The sequence below is a fragment of the Engystomops pustulosus genome, chromosome 1, assembly GCF_040894005.1.
Source record: "Engystomops pustulosus chromosome 1, aEngPut4.maternal, whole genome shotgun sequence".
Taxonomy (NCBI): domain Eukaryota; kingdom Metazoa; phylum Chordata; class Amphibia; order Anura; family Leptodactylidae; genus Engystomops; species Engystomops pustulosus.
This window is the reverse complement of record NC_092411.1, coordinates 174,390,016-174,411,288: the sequence shown is the minus strand read 5'-3', so window position 1 is coordinate 174,411,288 and position 21,273 is coordinate 174,390,016. Positions and strand designations below refer to the sequence as shown.

General features: G+C 42.5%; 1 protein-coding gene across 1 annotated transcript in view; it reads left to right on the top strand.

Annotated features, from left to right (window-relative positions):
* The first annotated feature begins 6,188 nt into the window (after window positions 1-6,188).
* LOC140067260 (beta-1,4-galactosyltransferase 1-like) overlaps window positions 6,189-21,273 on the top strand; it is a 94,098-nt gene continuing 79,013 nt past the window's right edge. The window contains exon 1 of the mRNA XM_072113905.1: window positions 6,189-6,287. The gene's annotated coding sequence lies outside the window, so the exon portion shown is untranslated. The remainder of the gene's footprint in view (window positions 6,288-21,273) is intronic.

Below are 21,273 nucleotides of genomic sequence, written 5' to 3'. Positions count from 1 at the left end.
CACTATTGGAAGACATTTATTACATATAAAAACAGTATAGTTTAAGAATTCATCAGTATAAAATTGGATGACGCATTTCGGGGTGGATTGACCCCTTCTTCAGGTCCATAAGGTTCTGTAAGTTGTAATAGCGTACTATCAGATTTTAGAAGTCCACATGAAAGATAAAATTATACTAAGGTGCACTTTATAATCTCATAAAAAGTGACATTATTGTCTATAGCAGATAAAATATCGGCATTTAACACATGAAACAGAGTAAGAGTGGTTTAAAATATACAAAATTAAAAAGTATAGTATATACAATAATAAGTTGAGGCAATAGTTATTTCAAGACAAGTAATAAGTGCATAAAAGGTACAAAGAGAGTTCATGGAAAATTGAGTTCATTGTTGTGACAAGAAGAATATCTATTGATTATGATTCATATAATCCCCTTTGCCACATAGTTACTGGATACCTATTCCCCTGTATAACATTACGCCCTACTTCTCCTTTTAGTGCTTATAAAACAGTATTTTCTCCAAAAAAGAGTTCCATATATGATTTCTGATACACAGAAAGGTCAGTACACCTTCTTTCAATTCCACATCTGATGAGTCAAATCAATAGATATTCTTCTTGTCACAACAATGAACTCAATTTTCCATGAACTCTCTTTGTACCTTTTATGCACTTATTACTTGTCTTGTAATAACTATTGCCTCAACTTATTATTGTATATACTATACTTTTTAATTTTGTATATTTTAAACCGCTCTTACTCTGTTTCATGTGTTAAATGCCGATATTTTATCTGCTATAGACAATAATGTCACTTTTTATGAGATTATAAAGTGCACCTTAGTATAATTTTATCTTTCATGTGGACTTACAAAATCTGACAGTACGCTATTACAACTTACAGAACCTTGTGGACCTGAAGAAGGGGTCAATCCACCCCGAAACGCGTCGTCCAATTTTATACTGATGAATTCTTAAACTATACTGTTTTTATATGTAATAAATGTCTTCCAATAGTGAACATTAGTTGTTATACATAATCCTGGTAAAACAGCAGCGCGACCAACCACTGGCTACCCACTCCATAAATCTTTGTATATCAGGACCTTCTCCTGTAAGCCAGAGGACGCAGCAGCTCTAGACAATATATTTCTGTAAAAATAGAAATACTCTTTACAGAACTCCCTCCTAATATTCTTTCCACTCCCCTCTACCTCCAATGTTCCTACAAGGGGCTCTGGCGAAGGTTAAAACTAAATCTAGAGAAATTGGAATGGAGCTATAGGATAGAGTGAGGGAAGCAGAAGAGCACATATTCAAAATGGCACACGAGAGGCAGAGGTGGGGTGGATTGCAGACCAAAAACAGTTAAAAGAGCATATGCTGGAACAGGCAGAGAACAAGCTTATGAAGGAACAGTTCTATGCCGAGTGGGAACAAACGGGGAAATTGTTAGCAAGGATGGCAAATGCCCGGAGGACTAATTCATATATATATGGATTGAAGAATGTTGAAGGGAGAGAAGTAATGAATACGAAAGGGATATTAGAGGTATTGAGTACTTATTATAAACAACTGTATTCTTCCAAGGGGCCCAAAGAGTGCCAAGAAAATATTCCCCACACCATGACACCACCACCACCAGCCTGAACCATTGATACAAGGCAGGATGGATCCATGCTTTCATGTTGTTGACGCCAAATTCTGACCCTACCATCCGAATTTCGCAGCAGAAATCGAGACTCATCAGAGCAGGCAACGTTTTTCCAATCTTCTACTGTCCAATTTCGATGAGCTTGTGCAAATTGTAGCCTCAGTTTCCTGTTCTTAGCTGAAAGGAGTGGCACCCGGTGTGGTCTTCTGCTGCTGTAGCCCATCTGCCTCAAAGTTCAACGTACTGTGCGTTCAGAGATGCTCTTCTGCCTACCTTGGTTGTAACGGGTGGCGATTTGAGTCACTGTTGCCTTTCTATCAGCTCAAACCAGTCTGCCCATTCTCCTCTGACCTCTGGCATCAACAAGGCATTTCCGCCCACAGAACTGCCGCTCACTGGATGTTTGTTCTTTTTCGGACCATTGTCTGTAAACCCTAGAGATGGTTGTGCATGAAAATCCCAGTAGACTAGCAGTTTCTGAAATACTCAGACCAGCCCTTCTGGCACCAACAACCATGCCACGTTCAAATGCACTCAAATCACCTTTCTTCCCCATACTGATACTCGGTTTGAACTGCAGAAGATTGTCTTGACCATGTCTACATGCCTAAATGCACCGAGTTGCCGCCATGTGATTGGCTGATTAGAAATTAAGTGTTAACGAGCAGTTGGACAGGTGTACCTAATAAAGTGGCCGGTGAGTGTATATACGCTTTAATAAAAGTTACCTGATTTAAAAAAAAATTGGGCTCTGCAGTGGCCATTTCATTAAAGGGGGCCGTGCCGTGGCTATTTCATTAAATTGGGGCTCTGCAATGGGCATTTTATTAAAGGGGGCCCTGCAGTGGTTATTTCATTAAACGGGGGCTCTGTAGTGGACATTTGTTTAAAGGGGTCTCTGTTTTGGCCATTTCAATAAAAGGGGGCTCTGCAGTGGCCATTTCAGTAACGGGGGACTTTACAGTGGTCATTTCATGAAAAGGGGCCCTGCCGTGGCTATTTCATTAAAGGGGGCTCTGCAGTGGACATTTCATTAAAGGGGGCTCTGCAGTGGACATTTCATTAAAGGGGGGCATCTGCTGTGGAAATTTCATTAAAGGGGACATCTGCTGTGGACATTTCTGTAAAGGGGGGCTCTGCAGTGGACATTTCAATTAATGGGGCTCTGCAGTGGACATTTCAATTAGGGCTCTGCAGTAGATATTTGAGTGAAGGGGGGCAGCTGCTGTGGACACGGAGGTCCTGGAGCATCGATGGAAAGAAGAGGACCTGCTGGGGGATGTCCGAAGGTGAGTACACATTTCGTTTATTTCTTATAGGCCGTGCATTCCTTGGGGGGGTTGCAGGCTATATACTGGGGGGTAGGGGCTGCAGGCAAAATACTGGGGGGTAGGGGCTGCAGGCAAAATACTGGGGGGCAGGGGCTGCAGGCAAAATACTGGGGGGGGGCAGGGGTTCTAGGCTGCTGGACATTTACTGGGGGAAAAGGGTTGGCTGTCTATATACTGGGCACAAGGGGCTTCTGACCATATACTGGCGGCATGAGCCGGCAGGCTATATACTAGACCCATACTCGAGTCAATAGGTTTTTTGTGTTAAAATTAGGTACCTTGACTACCTAAGGCATCTACTCAAGTATATACGGTAAATTTTTAGGCCACACTGAAAAATTGTGCGCCCCCTCTCATTTACCCCTGTTATTGTGGCCCTTCTCTTCTCTCCTAATTATGGGCCCCCTTGTATATACCCCTATTATTGTGGATCCCCTTTTATCCTCCCCTCATTTTTTAGCCCCTCATCTCCCCGTCTTTTTATGACCTTCTTTCATTGTGATCCCCCCTCGTCTCCTTTCATCTCCCTTCTCTTAATGTTGCCCCTTGTATCTCCCTCACCCCTTCTTATTGTGGTTCCCCTTGTATCCCCCCTTATCTCCCCCTCTTTTTCTAACCCACTCTTATCTTCCCCTATCTTCTGTTTCCCATCTCATTTGTGGTTTTCTCATCTCCCTCCTCTTAATGCTGCCCTATCTCCTAGTGTTATTATGGGCCACTTTCATCTCCCTCTCATTTTTTAGCCCCCTCATCTCCCCCTCTTATTGTGCGCCCCCTGGTATCTCCCCCTCTCATTGTGGCCCCCCTGATCTTCTGTACCCCCTTTCACCTCTCTCATTTATGGTCCCTTTCACCTCCCTTCTCATAATGTTGTCTCTTGTATCTACTCCTCTTATTGTGGGGCCCCTGGCATCTCCCTCTCTTTTTCTGACGAACTTTCAACTCCACCTCTCATAGTGGGTACCCCCCATCTCGTTGACCCCCTCTCATTTTCCCCTTTTTGTGGCCTCTATCATCTCCCTCTTTTTAATGTGCCCCCCCTCTTATCTCCCCATATTTTGGGGGGTCCCCTCACCCCCCCCCCCTCTTAGTGTGGCACCCTCTGCTCTTAGTAGCATAGTTTTAAAAAAAAAACACCACAGACTCATCCTTCCAGTCCGACCCTGCAGACAGGTGATTTATATGATTGATAGATAAAAGAAATTTGTTGTGTACTTTCTCCCATAAATTTGTAAAATACTAATTGAAGTGCAATAATGAATTAAGAACACCTAATAGACAATAGATTCATATAGTTTGATAAACAGGCAAGGAATGACTAGTGGCTAAGCAGGAACTATAGAATCCTTCTTCCTTCTAGAGCAAAACATGCTTTTTACAGTATGTATATACAGTATGTTCGTATGTTATATAGTATATATTACATGACTGCTGTTTTTAACACATTGGCATGAAATATTCTCTCTAACTGCCATTGATTCTCCACAGAACTGCAACTATTGAAACTGAATGAACAGGATTAGGTGTGAATTGGGATCAAATTGCTTGAACTGAGACCAAGTGTACATCTATACCTGATTCTATCTGCTGCAGTTTAAGAGAATGTTTCTCTCAACTGCACTAGATGTGTTCAAAACAGAAGTCATTTAACATATACAGGCAGGTTACATACAAGATAGGGTCTGTAGGTTTGTTCTTAAGTTGAATTTGTATGTAAGTCGGAACTGTATATTTTATCATTGTAATCCCAGCCAGAACTTTTTTAGTCTCTGTGACAATCGGGCTTTAAAACTGTTGGGTTGTCATAAGAATGAATATTAAAGGGAACCTACCACCACGAAACTACCTATAAAGGTAGATCGGGTGGTAGGTGGATCAATAGGACGTGAGGATAGCCCTTTTAAGGGCTAATCCTCACGTCCCTGCAATGTTTTGAAAACTTTTATTGCCCCAATATTAAAATTCTCTTATGCGGCTACTGGGGCGTGGAGTAGCCGCATCTGAGGTTACACGAGGCGGCTACTCCACGCCCCGGTAGCCTCTTTTCTCCTCCTACCAAAAATCTTCGGCGCGCAGCTACGAGGAGCTGCGCGCCCTCGTCCGGCACATCTGCTGTCTGCGCATGCACAGAACAGCAGGCCCGCGCCTGCGCGGTCATTGCTACGGAGTCGGAGCTGCACAGGCGCCGGCCTGCTGTTCTGCGCATGCACAGACAGCAGATGTGCCGGACGAGGGCGCGCAGCTCCTCTTAGCTGCGCTCCGAAGATGCGCATAAGAAAATTTTAATATTGGGGCAATAAAAGTTTTCAAATCATTGCGGGGACGTGAGGATTAGCCCTTAAAAGGGCTATCCTCACGTCCTACTGATCCACCTACCACCCGATCTACCTTTATAGGTAGATTTGTGGTGGTAGGTGCCCTTTAACACTAAAGCTTCATTACAGACAACTGTGATAACTGTTACATCTGATCATTGTATCCTAGGACTAAAGTAGAATAAATTACCAATATCCAGAGGTCCGTTTGTAACTAGGGGTTGTATGTAAGTCGAGTGTTCTTAAGTAGGGGACCGCCTGTACTATAAAACTTATACAGAAGATGTGTTAGTATATTTCTCAAATGTATACATGACATATGCATTGGGTATTGGAAAAAGCACACAAGCAACAATATCTATGTTTATGAAACTACTGTACATAAAACCATGTGTTTTTTGCAAATAAAATACAAAAATAAAACTATTGGAAGTCAACTTTATGGGAGGCTTTGTACAGCAAATTTCTCATTTGTTTTCTATCGTATATATGTCTGAGACATGTGGACCTAAAACCAGTTACACTCTCCCGGAAGACAGTGCAATAGGTATGCATAACTAAGCATCTCTATTCAGGTGATATTTATGTTATGGCTGATTGTTTTATGTTACAGTGAATATCTTTATCCAATATGGTTTTCTTATCTGCCTGTAAAAAATGTTGGCTGACTGATTTTTGGGGAATTAAAAGTTCTTCATATAGAAACTTTGCCAATAAAGTCAGCCTTGCAGGCCTTTATTATGGCCATTGATGCTTAAATGGGGGATTCAGCAAAATATGCAAATACGTTGGATAAGGGGGATAAGGAGGCTTGTGACTAAGTTGGGGAAGTAAGAGCTACATTTACCAAGTCTGTTTTCAAATATGTTTTCCCCACAGCCACAAATACAATTAGGGAAGGAGCACACTATTGGTTTTCACAGACAAACAAACATGAAAATAAAAATCTTACATTGCCAAACTGTACTCTACCTCCTGACCTAGGTAAGTTTGACTTATTTTAATTTTTTCTTTAAATACCATGTTAGAGGAAAATGATTTTCAATATTATTCTAAGAATTAAGTAAACTTTAAATGAAAAATCAGATTTTCAAATAATAAACAGTAATATTGCAATTAAATATTGTATATATACACAAGCCGAGACCCCTAATTTTCCCACCAAAAACTGGGAAAACCTTGACTCAAGTACAAGCCGAGGGTGAGAAATGCATTGGTCACAGCCTCCCGGTACATAGCCAGCCAACCCCCAGTAGTATACAACAAGCCTGACCCATGTAGTATACAGCCAGCCTGCCCCATGTAGTATACAGCCAGTCCAACCCCCCTCTAGTATACAGCCAGCCCAGCCTGCCCCCAATAGTATACAGCCAGCCCAGCCTTATAATTAAAAAATAAACTTATATACTCAGCCTCCGGCGGCCCCAATGTTCGGCGCGGCTCCCTGATGTCCGCGCAGCTCCACTTCTTTCTTCCTTGCGGCTCCTCCACAATTTTCCGTCTTCTTTAAAAGCCTGTAGGGCGCGGCTAGTACCCCTTCTGGCCGGCAGGCGCATATTATGACGCGGCCGCTGCTGACGTCATAGTATCCGCCTGCCATACGGGTGATAAAAGCCTGCAGGGCACGGCCATGTTAAAGAAGACGGAAGATTGAAGAGCAGCCACGAGGAAGAAAGAAGCGGAGCCGGACGGACATTGGAGGAGCTGCGCCAAACATCGGGGCCGCTGGAGGGCGAGTATATAAGTTTTTTTTTTTTTATTGACTCCTGTATAAGCTGAGGTGAGGTTTTTCAGCACATTTTTTGTGCTGAAAAACTCAGCTTATACACAAGTATATACGGTATACACAAATTGGTCACATTCAAGATCTATAATTTTCTATTCTACACATAATACTGTTACCTTTAACAATATGGCTGCACAATAGACATTAGTAGTTATCACTAAATGTCAAAATTTTAGCAATCACTGTTATTAAAACTGTTCATCTTTCCAAATATCTTTGAGTAACAGTATGATGGTGCCCAACTGGTAGGGGAATAACTAGGAGAGGCTAGCATATTTCTGCATGGGGCCCCCCTTCCCCTTAAAAAATATATAAATATCTATAAGCTCATATTTACACATTTACATACTTATATACAGACACTTAAAGGGAACCTACCACCACGATTCTACCTATAAAGGTAGATCGGGTGGTAGGTGGATGAATGGGACGTGAGGATAGCCCAGCAGCCGCTTAAAAAAATTACATACCCGCTTATTAAAGTTTACTAAAACATAGCCGGGGCGAGAGGATTAGCCCAAAAAAGGGCTATCCTCAAATCCTTTTCACTGAGGGGGGAATGTAGGGAGTATAGACTGGTTAAAACTTAACCTTTATTCAATAGGTAATATTAAAAAGTTGTAATACACGATAAGAAGATAGTGTGACCACAGTGTAAACCTAACACCATTGAGTTTGCAAAATAGGTGAAATTTAAAAAAAAGTGGGGAAGTCCCCAGACCGCAATAATGCAATATTTGAATTAGTCTGGGACCCACAGTATATACAGAGGAGGCTAAGAGATTGTGGATTATAGGGTAGTCTGAGTGGAAAACCTATCAGTCCTAGAGTATTTGCATATCTGGACTCTACGGTACAACTCTAATGGTATTGACTATCCCCCACTAGCTCTCCTATTGATAGTTTATTTGATCCGACGCGTTTCCTGATTACATTCATCAGGGATCATGATGTACTACGTTAATAGACTAGACTTAGATATTCATTTTTAGTCTATCTAAACACTGATTCAGCGTCTCCCCGCATTGATGATAGCGGCTGCCGCCCGCGGGGAGCACCGGGTATATAAAGTTTACACCACGCCCTCCAATGTCCTACCGGGGTGGCCCTTAGCCAATGGGAACGGGCCTGGGTGACATACCCCTCCGCACTGGGCCCGCCCCGTTCGCGTTAAAGGATGGTGTATCCAATGAAAAGTCGGAGGCCGGAACCGACTTCCGGTCATGTGACCGTGCGTCATCGGGCCTCCGATCATGTGACCACACGTCATTGGCACGCCCATAGGACCGCCCCGTTATGACGCGGGTCACTAGCATTGGATGAGGTGCGGGCGAAGGTAAACAATAGAATAGGCCACTCCTAGATATGTATAGGACACGGATTCATGAGGTAAGTATAATTAATGAGGGAATAAAATGATGCTTATCACTTAGCGTCCCCGATGGGGTGTTGTATAGTTGCGATCTGCCAGTAATGGACCGTCTAGTAATAGACTATATACAATAGGACCTCATTAATGATGTAAGGGGGTGGTGAAGCCCTATAGACGTAATTATGCTAGGTAAGAGTGCCGAGCTGTTGAATGTATCTAAGAAGAGTATCAAGAGCCATGGAGATAAAGAGACATAAGATAAAAGGACGATAGGCCAATCCAGTATAGAGTATTTGCCAGAATAGGATACTAGGCTTCGATAGGGTAAAGAAAAGGGCCCTACGATACTTCACCTCATTAAAGAATGCACCATAACACAGGTGAACTAGAATGGCTCTAAGAATTACAGGAAACTAGTGAAAGACAAGCTCTCATTGAGACCGTCTGGCTCAATGGTCCTAAGGGTGTAAATCCATCGAGTCTCCTTTTGACAAATCAGTCTGTCCCAATTGCCTCCCCGTTTGGGTGGTCTAACCTTCTCGATGACCTGAAAGCGTAAACACTTAGGATTACTGCTGTGTTCATTTGCAAAGTGTCTAGCTACTGTCGTCTCCCGGTGGTTTCTAATGTCACCCATATGTTCCTGTATCCTGATTTTAACCGGACGATGGGTTTTTCCTACATAGTTGAGCGGGCACGGGCATGTAAGCATGTATACCACTCCTTCAGTACGGCAGTTGGAGTAGTCCCTGATGGAGAATGTCTCTCCCGTGCTCACGCTCTGAAACGTGTCCCCTAGAAGGACCAGTGTGCAGACACTGCAGTCTCCACATTTGAAGGTACCGGTCCGAGGCAAAAGCCATGTAGTTGCCACTCGAGTCGGTTCAAGATGGCTATGAACCAGCCTATCTCGTAGATTTTTCCCCCTCCCCACGTTTAAAGACACCTAACATTAAAACTAGGTGGGAAGAGGAGATTACAGCGTGTTCCTTACGGCTGATGAATATACTCCTAGAGGAGGAGAAAGTTTCGTTCAAACATACTAGTGAACTACTTCAGAATGACATTGCCACAGTTAGGTCTCTAAAGGACACTGTGGGCTTTGATAAAAAAGATAAAACTCTGCAGCAGACAATTGAGAAATTCACTAGCCAGATTAAGGAACGCAAACATTTTCAGTTTCAGCGCGACCTCCAGGAGTTTAAAGACAAAAAGGCGTATGATTTTTTAGCACACTTGCATACGACCCAAACTCCACAAGGCCAGACCCCTGATCTGTCAACCTCGGAGAGTGACACTACTGACTCAGAACATCCCAACACCTCACAATCACCAAGGGGTGCTAGGGACATTCAGAGAGGAGGTAGACGGGGAAGGCCAAGAGGAAGGGGTAACATCAATAGGGGTGCTCGGGGGGGGGGGGGTTTTATCCAACAACCCACCGATTTCAGGCTACCTATTGAGAGGGGACCGCATCATCAACTTAACTTCTTATCAGTTAGATGAGGCAGAGATGAATCTCCTTAGTAAAGGGTTGTCGTTCGTCCCGTCTGTTCGCTTTGACTCATTTACGTGGGTCAAGGATGTCCACTTATTTGCCAGGAGGCTCAAATGGAACAAGTTTTTTAAGTGCAACAACCGAAAAAGGTGTCTTAAAATAGGGGGTCAGCGAATCTGATCTTGGAGACATGGATGTAATGATGGACCTATTACAGGAATCAGAGAGGGAACCGGGTATGGGACCGTTCACTTAAAGAGAAGAGTACTAGGTTCCCAGCGGTTGAGTCCACACATGTTGATCTATTTGTGGACTTGGTCACTGAGGAACTTAGACAACTAGACAGTGGCATACACGACCCCTTTAATAACCTTATTTCCGAGGAAAGAACAGCCCTTATAAATTTTGAAAGGAATGACCAAATCGTGGTTAAACCCTCGGATAAAGGGGGGAACATCGTCCTACTTGAGCGGGCAGAATACATTAAAATGTGTGAATCCGTACTGTCGGATAGTGAGGGCTATCGTTGCCTCCCATGTAACCCCATGGAAAAATTCTGTAAGGAACTGAAAACCCTTCTGAAGGGCGCATTAGAGGACCACCTTATTAGTGAACAAGAGCACAAATTTCTGCTCCCCAAATTCCCAACAATGGCCACCTTTTACAGCCTTCCTAAGGTACATAAGGGTTACCCTCCTCTCAAGGGAAGGCCTATTGTTTCTGGGATCAACAGCTTAACCCAGAACATTAGCCTATATGTGGACCAAATACTCAGACCCTTTGTCACCAGTCTCCCATCCTACGTGCGCGACACGATGGATGTCCTCAAACAAATCGAAGGAATTGTGCTGGACGAAAACACCTATCTAGCGAGTCTGGACGTAGAGGCCCTCTACTCCTCTATCCCCCATGCTAAGGGATGTGAGGCAGTGGGGGCCTTCTTAAGCACAAGAGGCACACAATTCGGTAGACATAACCGATTTGTTTTAGATCTGATGAGATTTATTCTGGAAAGAAATGTATTCCTCTTTGAGAGCAGGATCCTCCACCAGCTGAGGGGTACAGCTATGGGGAGCCCAATGGCCCCCAGCCACGCTAATTTATACCTCGGCTGGTGGGAGGATCGCATCGTCTTCTCGGAGGAAAATGCCAGATGGATATCTTCTATATCCATCTGGCTCCGCTATATAGATGATGTGCTTATCCTGTGGACCTCTACTCCGTCAGACTTTCATGATTTCGTACAGGCACTTAACATCAATGATCTGAGCCTTAAATTTACCAGCGAAATCCAGGAAAAATCCATCTCTTTCCTGGATGTACGAATCACTAAGTCTACGGAGGGCCAACTTCGAACTAAGGTACACAGGAAAGAGACCGCCACTAACAGTCTGTTGCGGTGGGAGAGTTGTCACCCAACACCCCTAAAGCGGGGCATACCTAAGGGGCAGTTCCTCAGACTGCGCCGCAACTGCAGCCATACGGAGGACTTTCTGACCCAATCTAGAGACCTCACAGATAGATTCTTAGAGAGAGGTTTTCCTAAAAAAAATCATCAGTAAAGCCTTCCAGAATGCACTATCTTCTAGAAGAGAGGACCTGTTAGTGCCCCGAATCAGAGAGGAGAATAAGGCCTTACGGGTTATTGGCACCTTTGACACCAAAGCAGAAATAGTTAAACAGATCCTGAATAAATACTGGCGTATTCTGAGACAGGACCCGGATCTTAAAGACTGCTTGCAACCTTACCCCTCTATTACCTATAGGAGAGGGAAAAATCTACGAGATAGGCTGGTTCATAGCCATCTTGAACCGACTCGAGTGGCAACTACATGGCTTTCGCCTCGGACCGGTACCTTCAAATGTGGAGACTGCAGTGTCTGCACACTGGTCCTTCTAGGGGACACGTTTCAGAGCGTGAGCACGGGAGAGACATTCTCCATCAGGGACTACTCCAACTGCCGTACTGAAGGAGTGGTATACATGCTTACATGCCCGTGCCCGCTCAACTATGTAGGAAAAACCCATCGTCCGGTTAAAATCAGGATACAGGAACATATGGGTGACATTAGAAACCACCGGGAGACGACAGTAGCTAGACACTTTGCAAATGAACACAGCAGTAATCCTAAGTGTTTACGCTTTCAGGTCATCGAGAAGGTTAGACCACCCAAACGGGGAGGCAATTGGGACAGACTGATTTGTCAAAAGGAGACTCGATGGATTTACACCCTTAGGACCATTGAGCCAGACGGTCTCAATGAGAGCTTGTCTTTCACTAGTTTCCTGTAATTCTTAGAGCCATTCTAGTTCACCTGTGTTATGGTGCATTCTTTAATGAGGTGAAGTATCGTAGGGCCCTTTTCTTTACCCTATCGAAGCCTAGTATCCTATTCTGGCAAATACTCTATACTGGATTGGCCTATCGTCCTTTTATCTTATGTCTCTTTATCTCCATGGCTCTTGATACTCGTCTTAGATACATTCAACAGCTCGGCACTCTTACCTAGCATAATTACGTCTATAGGGCTTCACCACCCCCTTACATCATTAATGAGGTCCTATTGTATATAGTCTATTACTAGACGGTCCATTACTGGCAGATCGCAACTATACAACACCCCATCGGGGACGCTAAGTGATAAGCATCCTTTTATTCCCTCATTAATTATACTTACCTCATGAATCCGTGTCCTATACATATCTAGGAGTGGCCTATTCTATTGTTTACCTTCGCCCGCACCTCATCCAATGCTAGTGACCCGCGTCATAACGGGGCGGTCCTATGGGCGTGCCAATGACGTGTGGTCACATGATCGGAGGCCCGATGACGCACGGTCACATGACCGGAAGTCGGTTCCGGCCTCCGACTTTTCATTGGATACACCATCCTTTAACGCGAACGGGGCGGGCCCAGTGCGGAGGGGTATGTCACCCAGGCCCGTTCCCATTGGCTAAGGGCCACCCCGGTAGGACATTGGAGGGCGTGGCGTAAACTTTATATACCCGGTGCTCCCCGCGGGCGGCAGCCGCTATCATCAATGCGGGGAGACGCTGAATCAGTGTTTAGATAGACTAAAAATGAATATCTAAGTCTAGTCTATTAACGTAGTACATCATGATCCCTGATGAATGTAATCAGGAAACGCGTCGGATCAAATAAACTATCAATAGGAGAGCTAGTGGGGGATAGTCAATACCATTAGAGTTGTACCGTAGAGTCCAGATATGCAAATACTCTAGGACTGATAGGTTTTCCACTCAGACTACCCTATAATCCACAATCTCTTAGCCTCCTCTGTATATACTGTGGGTCCCAGACTAATTCAAATATTGCATTATTGCGGTCTGGGGACTTCCCCACTTTTTTTTAAATTTCACCTATTTTGCAAACTCAATGGTGTTAGGTTTACACTGTGGTCACACTATCTTCTTATCGTGTATTACAACTTTTTAATATTACCTATTGAATAAAGGTTAAGTTTTAACCAGTCTATACTCCCTACATCCCCCCCTCAGTGTAAAGTATTCTTCAATAGGGAGGTTAACAACCATTTATCTAGATTCAGTGAAAACCTATCCTCAAATCCCATTCATCCACCTACCACCCGATTCACCTTTATAAGTAGAATCGTGGTGGTAGGTTCCCTTTAAAGTTCTTGATTTATATTTATAGTTTTATTTATAGTTTTCTGGAGTTTCATGACTATAAAAATGGTAGACTCACACTGAATGCATGAAAACTATGAATTAACACATGTAGAAGTATATACTTAATTATTTACTTCAAGAATCAAAAGGCATTGTCAGCTCACCCGAGATGCAGTTTAATGGTAGGGTGGGTTGATGGAACCAGGATTTCACCGGCTTCAATGGAGTATAGCATGCAAACACGAACATCCGGCTCTAGAGCAGACTCCACTCAGAGTTTGAAAAATGCTAATTTTCTTTATTGTAGTCTTCAAAAATACATACAAATCATAAAAGATGGACACAGATAGCAGACAGAGTCACGGTAAACGCCTACGCGTTTTGGATAACTAATATATCCTTATACATGACTAAAGAAAGTCGCAATAAATCCAAGGATATAAGGCATTAGGTTGGGTCATGTGGCCAATCTCAGCCAATAGGTTTCCGACTGCCTCACTGACCAATACAATTTAAGACTTAACATATTGCATTGCAAACAAACATAGGATTACATGAGAACATGCATAACCATTAAAATATAAATTGACAAATCATGACACTCTTGATGTAATACAAAAAGGTATACCTATAGTTAGAGCTGACATATGACATCCAGTCATTTATTTAACCCCTTCGGGACATGGGTTTCCAAACAAAAAATCCAGTATGCTTCACGGTTAAACATCTTTTTCTGTTGCTCTGTTCAGAATAGGTAACTCTTCATTTTAACCTGTTCAATCTCATCCACCAATTTTGGATATTTTTCAGGATAAAATTGCACAGGAATTGGTTATATTAAATAAAGAAATGAGCTATTAATTAATTAAAAAACAACAAGGATTTGATAATACGCCAGGCTGACAAGGGGGGTGCTGTGATTCTCCTGGACGCCGGTCTTTACAGGAAATTGAATTTGCATATGCTGCATGATACTGTAACATATAGAGAATTATTATGTGATCCTACAAAACTGTTTCAGGGATGTCTTAAAAGTTTGCTGCAGGAAGGTGTGTACATGAGAGCTATAAATTAGGAAAATTGCAGAATATTTATATGTTGAGAATCCAATTGTACTGATTTCTCATTCTCTTCCTAAAATCCACAAAGATATTTTTCCAACCCACTCAGACCAAAAGTGGCAGGAATAGGTTCCCTCACTGAAAAAAAGTGAGTTAGTTGATCATCATCTTCAACAGATAGTCTCTTCCAAGATATTTACATGATACAAAACATGTTATATTGTTTAACATAACATTGCCCTGAAATGCCTCACATATTTCCTCACTTCCTACAGCAATTATGATGATGCAGTTAAAGAATTCATCTGTATGTCTATGGAATTCTTATTAACAAAGAATTACTTTTCTTTTAATGGAACATTTTTCCTGCAACAATGCAGAGCGGTGATGGGGGGAAATGCTCACCCTCCATGGCCAACATTTACTTGGCAGTATGGGAAGATAATTTTCTCTTCTCTCCGGACAATTTTCTCTTCTCTCGGTTCCTCTCCCATATCAAGTGGTATGGTCGTTATATCGACGACCTGCTCTTGATATGGGAGGGGACGGAGTCCCAAGCCAATAATTTTGTGAAGTATATTAACAAAAATTATATGAACTTAAGCCAAGGTAAATTTTAAGTTCATATAATTTTTGTTAATATACTTCATCAAACCCACAGCAACCAACTCCATTCTGGATGCTACATCATGCCACCCTTCCCATGTTATAAAAAATATTCTGGTTGGTAAGCTAATAAGATTGAAACACAACTGTACAAATCCCACTGAATTACATAAGGTTAACCAAAGAGTACACACAGGACTACGTAAAAGAAATTACACCACATGGAAGTTACATAGAGCTACTGATATAGTCAACAATATTCCAAGAACCAATCTTATAAAAAAAATGAGGGCAAGTGTAGGAGGAGTCGATCCAAAACGGTCAGTACAGATTTTCCCATAGCATTTTCCACTTCCTTTAGTTTACAGTATTATGAAATTGTTTGTATAATCAAAAAATACTGTTCCTATACAAAGACAGCTCTATTTCCAATTCTTTAAAAACTAATATCAGGTTAGTATCTAAAAAGACACCAACACTTGGTAATATCCTGTCACCAAGTCTGTTTCTCTCAACACAAGAAAGAGGGGACAACTGGTTGTCCACAAAAGGTTTTTGCAAATGCGGACATAAAAATGTATTTGTTGCAATCATGCAGTTCCAAACTTTCAATCTTCTCACACTAAACAACAAAATAACATCAGGGGTTACATTAATTGTAACACCACATATGTCGTCTATTTGATCACATGTGAGATATGCAAGCTCCAATATGTAGGGTGCACTAGTGGTACTCTTAAAATATGCATCAGACGGCATCTCCCAGATGCATAAAATATGGAGGCGGTGAACATCTCTATAGCTTCAAAGCATTTTCGATCGGTCCATGGTGGCGATTGTAGATCCTTTTCTTACCTTGGGATAGAGAGGATATTCAGACCACCACGTGGAGGCGATCAAGAGGAAAAGATGTGACACATACTGGATTTTTTGTTTTGAAACCCGGGTCCCAAAAGGGTTAAATAAATGAATGGATGTCATATGTCAGCTCTAACTATAGGTATACCATTTTGTATTACATCAAGAGTGTCATGATATGTCCGTTTATGTTTAATGGTAATGAATGTTCTCATTTTATCTTATGTTTGTTTGCTTGCAATGCAATATGTTTAGTCTTAAAATGTATTGGCCAGTGAGCCTACTGACAAAGATTGGCCACATGACCCAACCTAATGCCTTACATCTTTGGATTCATTGCGGCTTTCTTTAGCCATGAATAAGAATATATTAGTTATCCGAAACGCGCAGGCATTTACCGTGACTCTGTCTGCTATCTGTGTCCATCTTTTATGATTTGCATGTATTTTTGAAGACTACAATAAAGAAAATTAGCAATTTTTTAAACTTGGGTTGGAGTCTGCTCTGGAGCCGGATGTTCGTGTTTGTAATTATATACTTAACAAAAACAAAATAAGTTGGATTACTTGCCTTATAAATGGGGTTGGCACCATCAATTGTGTTGTGTTATGCAGAAGTCAGGTGGATACTGAATAGTCTGTTAGAATTTGTATTATGGCTAGAAAAAAAAGCAGCTAAGTAAGGAAAAACAAATGACCGTCATTACTTTAAGAAATGAAGGTCAGCCAGTCTGAAAAATTGGAAAAACTTTGAAAATGTCCCCAAGTTCAGTTGCAAAAACCATCAAGAACTACAAGGAAACTGGCTCACCTGAGTACCGCCCCAGGAAAGGAAGACCAAGAGTCACCTCTGCTGTGGAGGATAAGTTTATCCGAGTTATCAGCTTAAGAAATTGCATGTTACCGTGTTTCCCCGAAAATAGGACATGTCCCGAAAATAAGACCTACTGCCGTTTTCAGTAGGTTTTCAAATATAAGGCCTCCCCCGAAAGTAAGACCCCCCCCGCGCGCGAGCCCCCCCCCCCCCCCCGCTTGCTCACCGCTTGCTCCCCGCTTGCTCCCCGCATGTCTGGCCGCCGCTGGAGTGACCCGCCGCTGGAGATGTTCAGGTAGCTGCCGCATCTCCCATAAAGTCCCCTAGTGTCTGTGTGCCTGCTGCTGTAAGGGGGAGCTGACACTGCATAGCGATAGCTGCCGATGAGTGACACGGCAGGGCTATGCAATATAGTGGCAGCTCCCCCTTCCTCCCCTCTGCGTAACCCGAGTGACTGCCCGGGAAAGTTGAACTGCCGGCAGTTCTACTGTCGCAGGCTGCCGCGGCTATTGCGGGCAGCCGCGGCTATTGCGGGTAGCCGCCGCGTGGGAGCAGCTCCGTTACAGTGTGACACTGCACGGGGAAAAGCACTGCCGGCAGCCCTCAGTGAATGGCGCGGCAGTGATCTGTTCAGTATCTGTGTCACAGCCGCTCCAGCCTCCAGGTTCAGCGCCGGGGCAGCGGTGACACAGATGACAGATTTATCGCTGGAGCAGTGGGAAGGGACATGGTGGGCACTGCCATACCTGGTGGAGGTGCTCTGTGCCTGCTGCATCTGCAAGAAATCCGCTGCTCCTGTGTCACCTGTCCAGCAGCGGTGTGTGAAAATGACCACCGCAGCACTGAAGAAGCCCACCATATGAGGTCCCTGCATGCAAAGGTGAGTTGGGACATTGGACAATTTAATGTAATTGATGTAATTAAACAGAATGTGAAGGGGTAGGTAGGAGTTACAGGAAGATGTCAATTGTTCGAGTAATGTTATTGGTTAGCGCCCTCTAGTGACCGGAAGTAGCAACAGGAGGTATCCAATTGAGTTAATTGAGTTAAATGAGGTAATTGAGGTAATTGACAGTGTCAATCTGTGAGACATCTGACGGTTTTCCTGTCAGTTTTAAGACACTTTTGTTTTCTGGTCCCTAAGTGTTAAAATCAGGCTGGTGACAATCCTTATTGTTTGTGACCTTCTGGGATCTTTTGAGTGTGAATCTTTTGTGGGGTACCCGCTTTTTTGGTGAAAGGTCTGTTCCCTACTGTTTTTCGGTAAAGTACGAGAATTTTGAGAAGATGAGTGCCAGAAGAAAAAGTTATTCTGTCGAGTACAAGAAAGGAATCGTTGAAGACTCGCAGGGCAAAAACCTTACTACTTTCTGCAAAGAGAAAATGATAGATATCCGATTAGTCCGAAAATGGCGAGCGGATTACAATAAATTCAGTCAACAAGTGGATAACGGAAATGCTAAGAAACGCAAGTGTGGATCAGGTCGGCAACCATTATTTTCTGAGCTAGAAGATCTCATTTGTGAATGGGTTGCTGACAGAAGAGCAAAGGCTTTGGTTGTGAGTAGGGCCCAGATTCAAGAATTCGCTCTTGCAACGGCACCACAGTTCGACATAGCCCCCGAAGAATTCAAAGCATCGAAACACTGGCTGGATAGTTTCCTTCAGCGGAGTGAGTTGTCTTTAAGACGATCCACAACACTTTTTAAGCTGGAAGATGAAGAAATAATAAAACGTGCATTTGCATTCAAGTCCTTTATTGATGAGATTGACTTTTCTAAATATAATCTTGCCAACATTATTGCTATGGATGAAACTGCAGTTTTTATGGGTCAAGTGTCTCAAACAACAATTGATCAGCGGGGTGCATCCTCAATCTATATTCCTTCCACTGGTTACGAAAGTGCACGAGTTACCTGTATTTTAGCAATTCGTGTGGATGGCACTAAAGTCACACCTTTAATTATTACGAGGGGCAAGAAGGATAAAATCGAACGTGTTTCAGGCGTTTTTATCCTTGAAACTGAAAAGGCCTGGGGCACGCAAGCAGTTATAAGGAAGTGGGTCGATTTAATGTTTCCCCTTGTTATGCGAGGGAGCCAAAGAGGTCTGCTAATCTGGGATGCCGCCAGCACACACCGTGCAAAAGACATGAAGAAATTTCTTCATGAAAGAAGAATAGATTCCATAATGATTCCAGCAGGAATGACGGCCTATCTCCAGACACTTGACATTGCAATAAATAAGCCATTCAAGGACAATTTGCGCATGGAAATGAATGACTACATTGAAAATAGAATGGAACGAAACCAGCGTGGAAACTTCGTGAAGCCTAAACTACAAGAGGTTGTGACATGGGTGAAAAATTCATGGGATAGAATTACTGACGGATGCATTGCAAATGCCCTACGAGCAGGCTATCTTGACAAGAAGTCCTCCTTTAAAGAAAGTGCCATTGCTAAACATGAGAGACTTGGGCCATTGATTCTAAAAGAAATGGAGTCAAAAGAAATGGAATTACAAGGAAGTCACCACGAAATTCAGGATTTGGAAGGTTATGATGATGTTCCAGAAGACGATGATATGACTGTATATGAATAATACTGATAGTGGTAACAAAGTCTTGATGGAATTCCAAGTTTGGACAGTTATAAGGATGTACCACAAGTTAATAAGACTTTAAGTAAAAAAAAGCTTGTTTTTTGTTCATAACTACTGGGACCAGTAAATGAACCATATATGTACATGGAAAGAAATTCTTTTGTGGCTGGTTATGCTAATGTATGTGATTATATGTCTACAGTTTATTAATAAATGTTAATTTTTGTTCAACAAGAAATGTCAATTCTTGTTCATGAAAAAATAAGACATCCCCTGAAAATAAGACCTAGTGCCTCTTTAGGAGCAAAAATTAATATAAGACACTGTCTTATTTTCGGGGAAACAGGGTAACAGTAGCTCAGATTAGAGACAGAATTCTAGCAGCAAACACATCTCTACAGCAACTGTTAAGAGGAGACTGTTGGTTCCAACCACCATGTCTTTGTGCAACGCAGAAAAGGTGAACGACTGGATTCTACATGCCTGGTTCTCACTGTGAAGCATGGAGGAGGAGGTGTGATGTTGTGGGAGTGCTTTGCTGATGACACTGTTGGGGATTTATTCAAAATTGAAGGTATACTGAACCAGCATGGTTACCACAGCATCTTGCAGCGGCAAGCTATTCCATCTGGTTTGCGTTTAGTTGAACCATCATTTATTTTTCAACAGCATATTGACCCCAACAGCAAACAATGTCCAAGGCTATTGAAAGACCAGGTTATTTCAGGTTACTACCTCTTGAAGCTCATCAAGAAAATGCCAAGAGTGTGCAAAGCAGTAATCAAAGCAAAAGGTTGCTACTTTGAAGAACCTAGAATATAAGACATATTTTCAATTGCTTCACACTTTTTTGTTAAGTATATAATTCTACATGCGTTAATTCATAGTTTTGATGCCTTCAGTTTGAATCTACAAATTTAAAGTCATCGAAATAAAGAAAACAATTTAAATGAGAAGGTGTGTCCAAACTTTTGGGCTGTACTGTATATACACACACCCACACAGTATGTACACATCCATACATTCATACACGTCATACAATATACAGGCGGTCCCCTACTTAAGGACACCCGACTTACAGACAACCCACAGTTAAAGACGGACCCCTCTGCCCACTGTGACCTCTGGTGAAGCTCTCTGGATGTTACTATAGTCCTAGACTGCAATGATCAGCTGTAAGGTGTCTGTAATGAAGCTTTATAGATAATCCTTGGTCCAATTACAGCAAAAAATTTTGAAACTCCAATTGTCACTGGGGCAAAAAAATTAATTTGTCTGGATCTACAATTATAAAATATACAATTCCGACTTGCATACAAATTCAACTTAAGAACAAACCTACGGACCCTATCTTGTATGTAACCCGGGGACTGCCTGTATACACAAATGTACATGCAAACTGTATAGTATATACCATTAAATACACACATATAGTAAATATACATGATATACTTATGCATACAATATATCACACCATATACACACTTACTGCAAATACATTTAGCATAAAGACACATACATACAGTAAAAAGACATCATAAACACATACATACAGTATATACAGCATAAATACAGAAACAAGCAGCACATTGTCAAAGGCAGGGAAGGGGGTGCAGGCCCTACACTCACCCACAACACCTGTCACCTAACAAGCCTCGCAAACCCTATTGGTTAGGGACTTCGGGTCAACAATCCCTACACTAACTAGGTACACAGGAAAGACA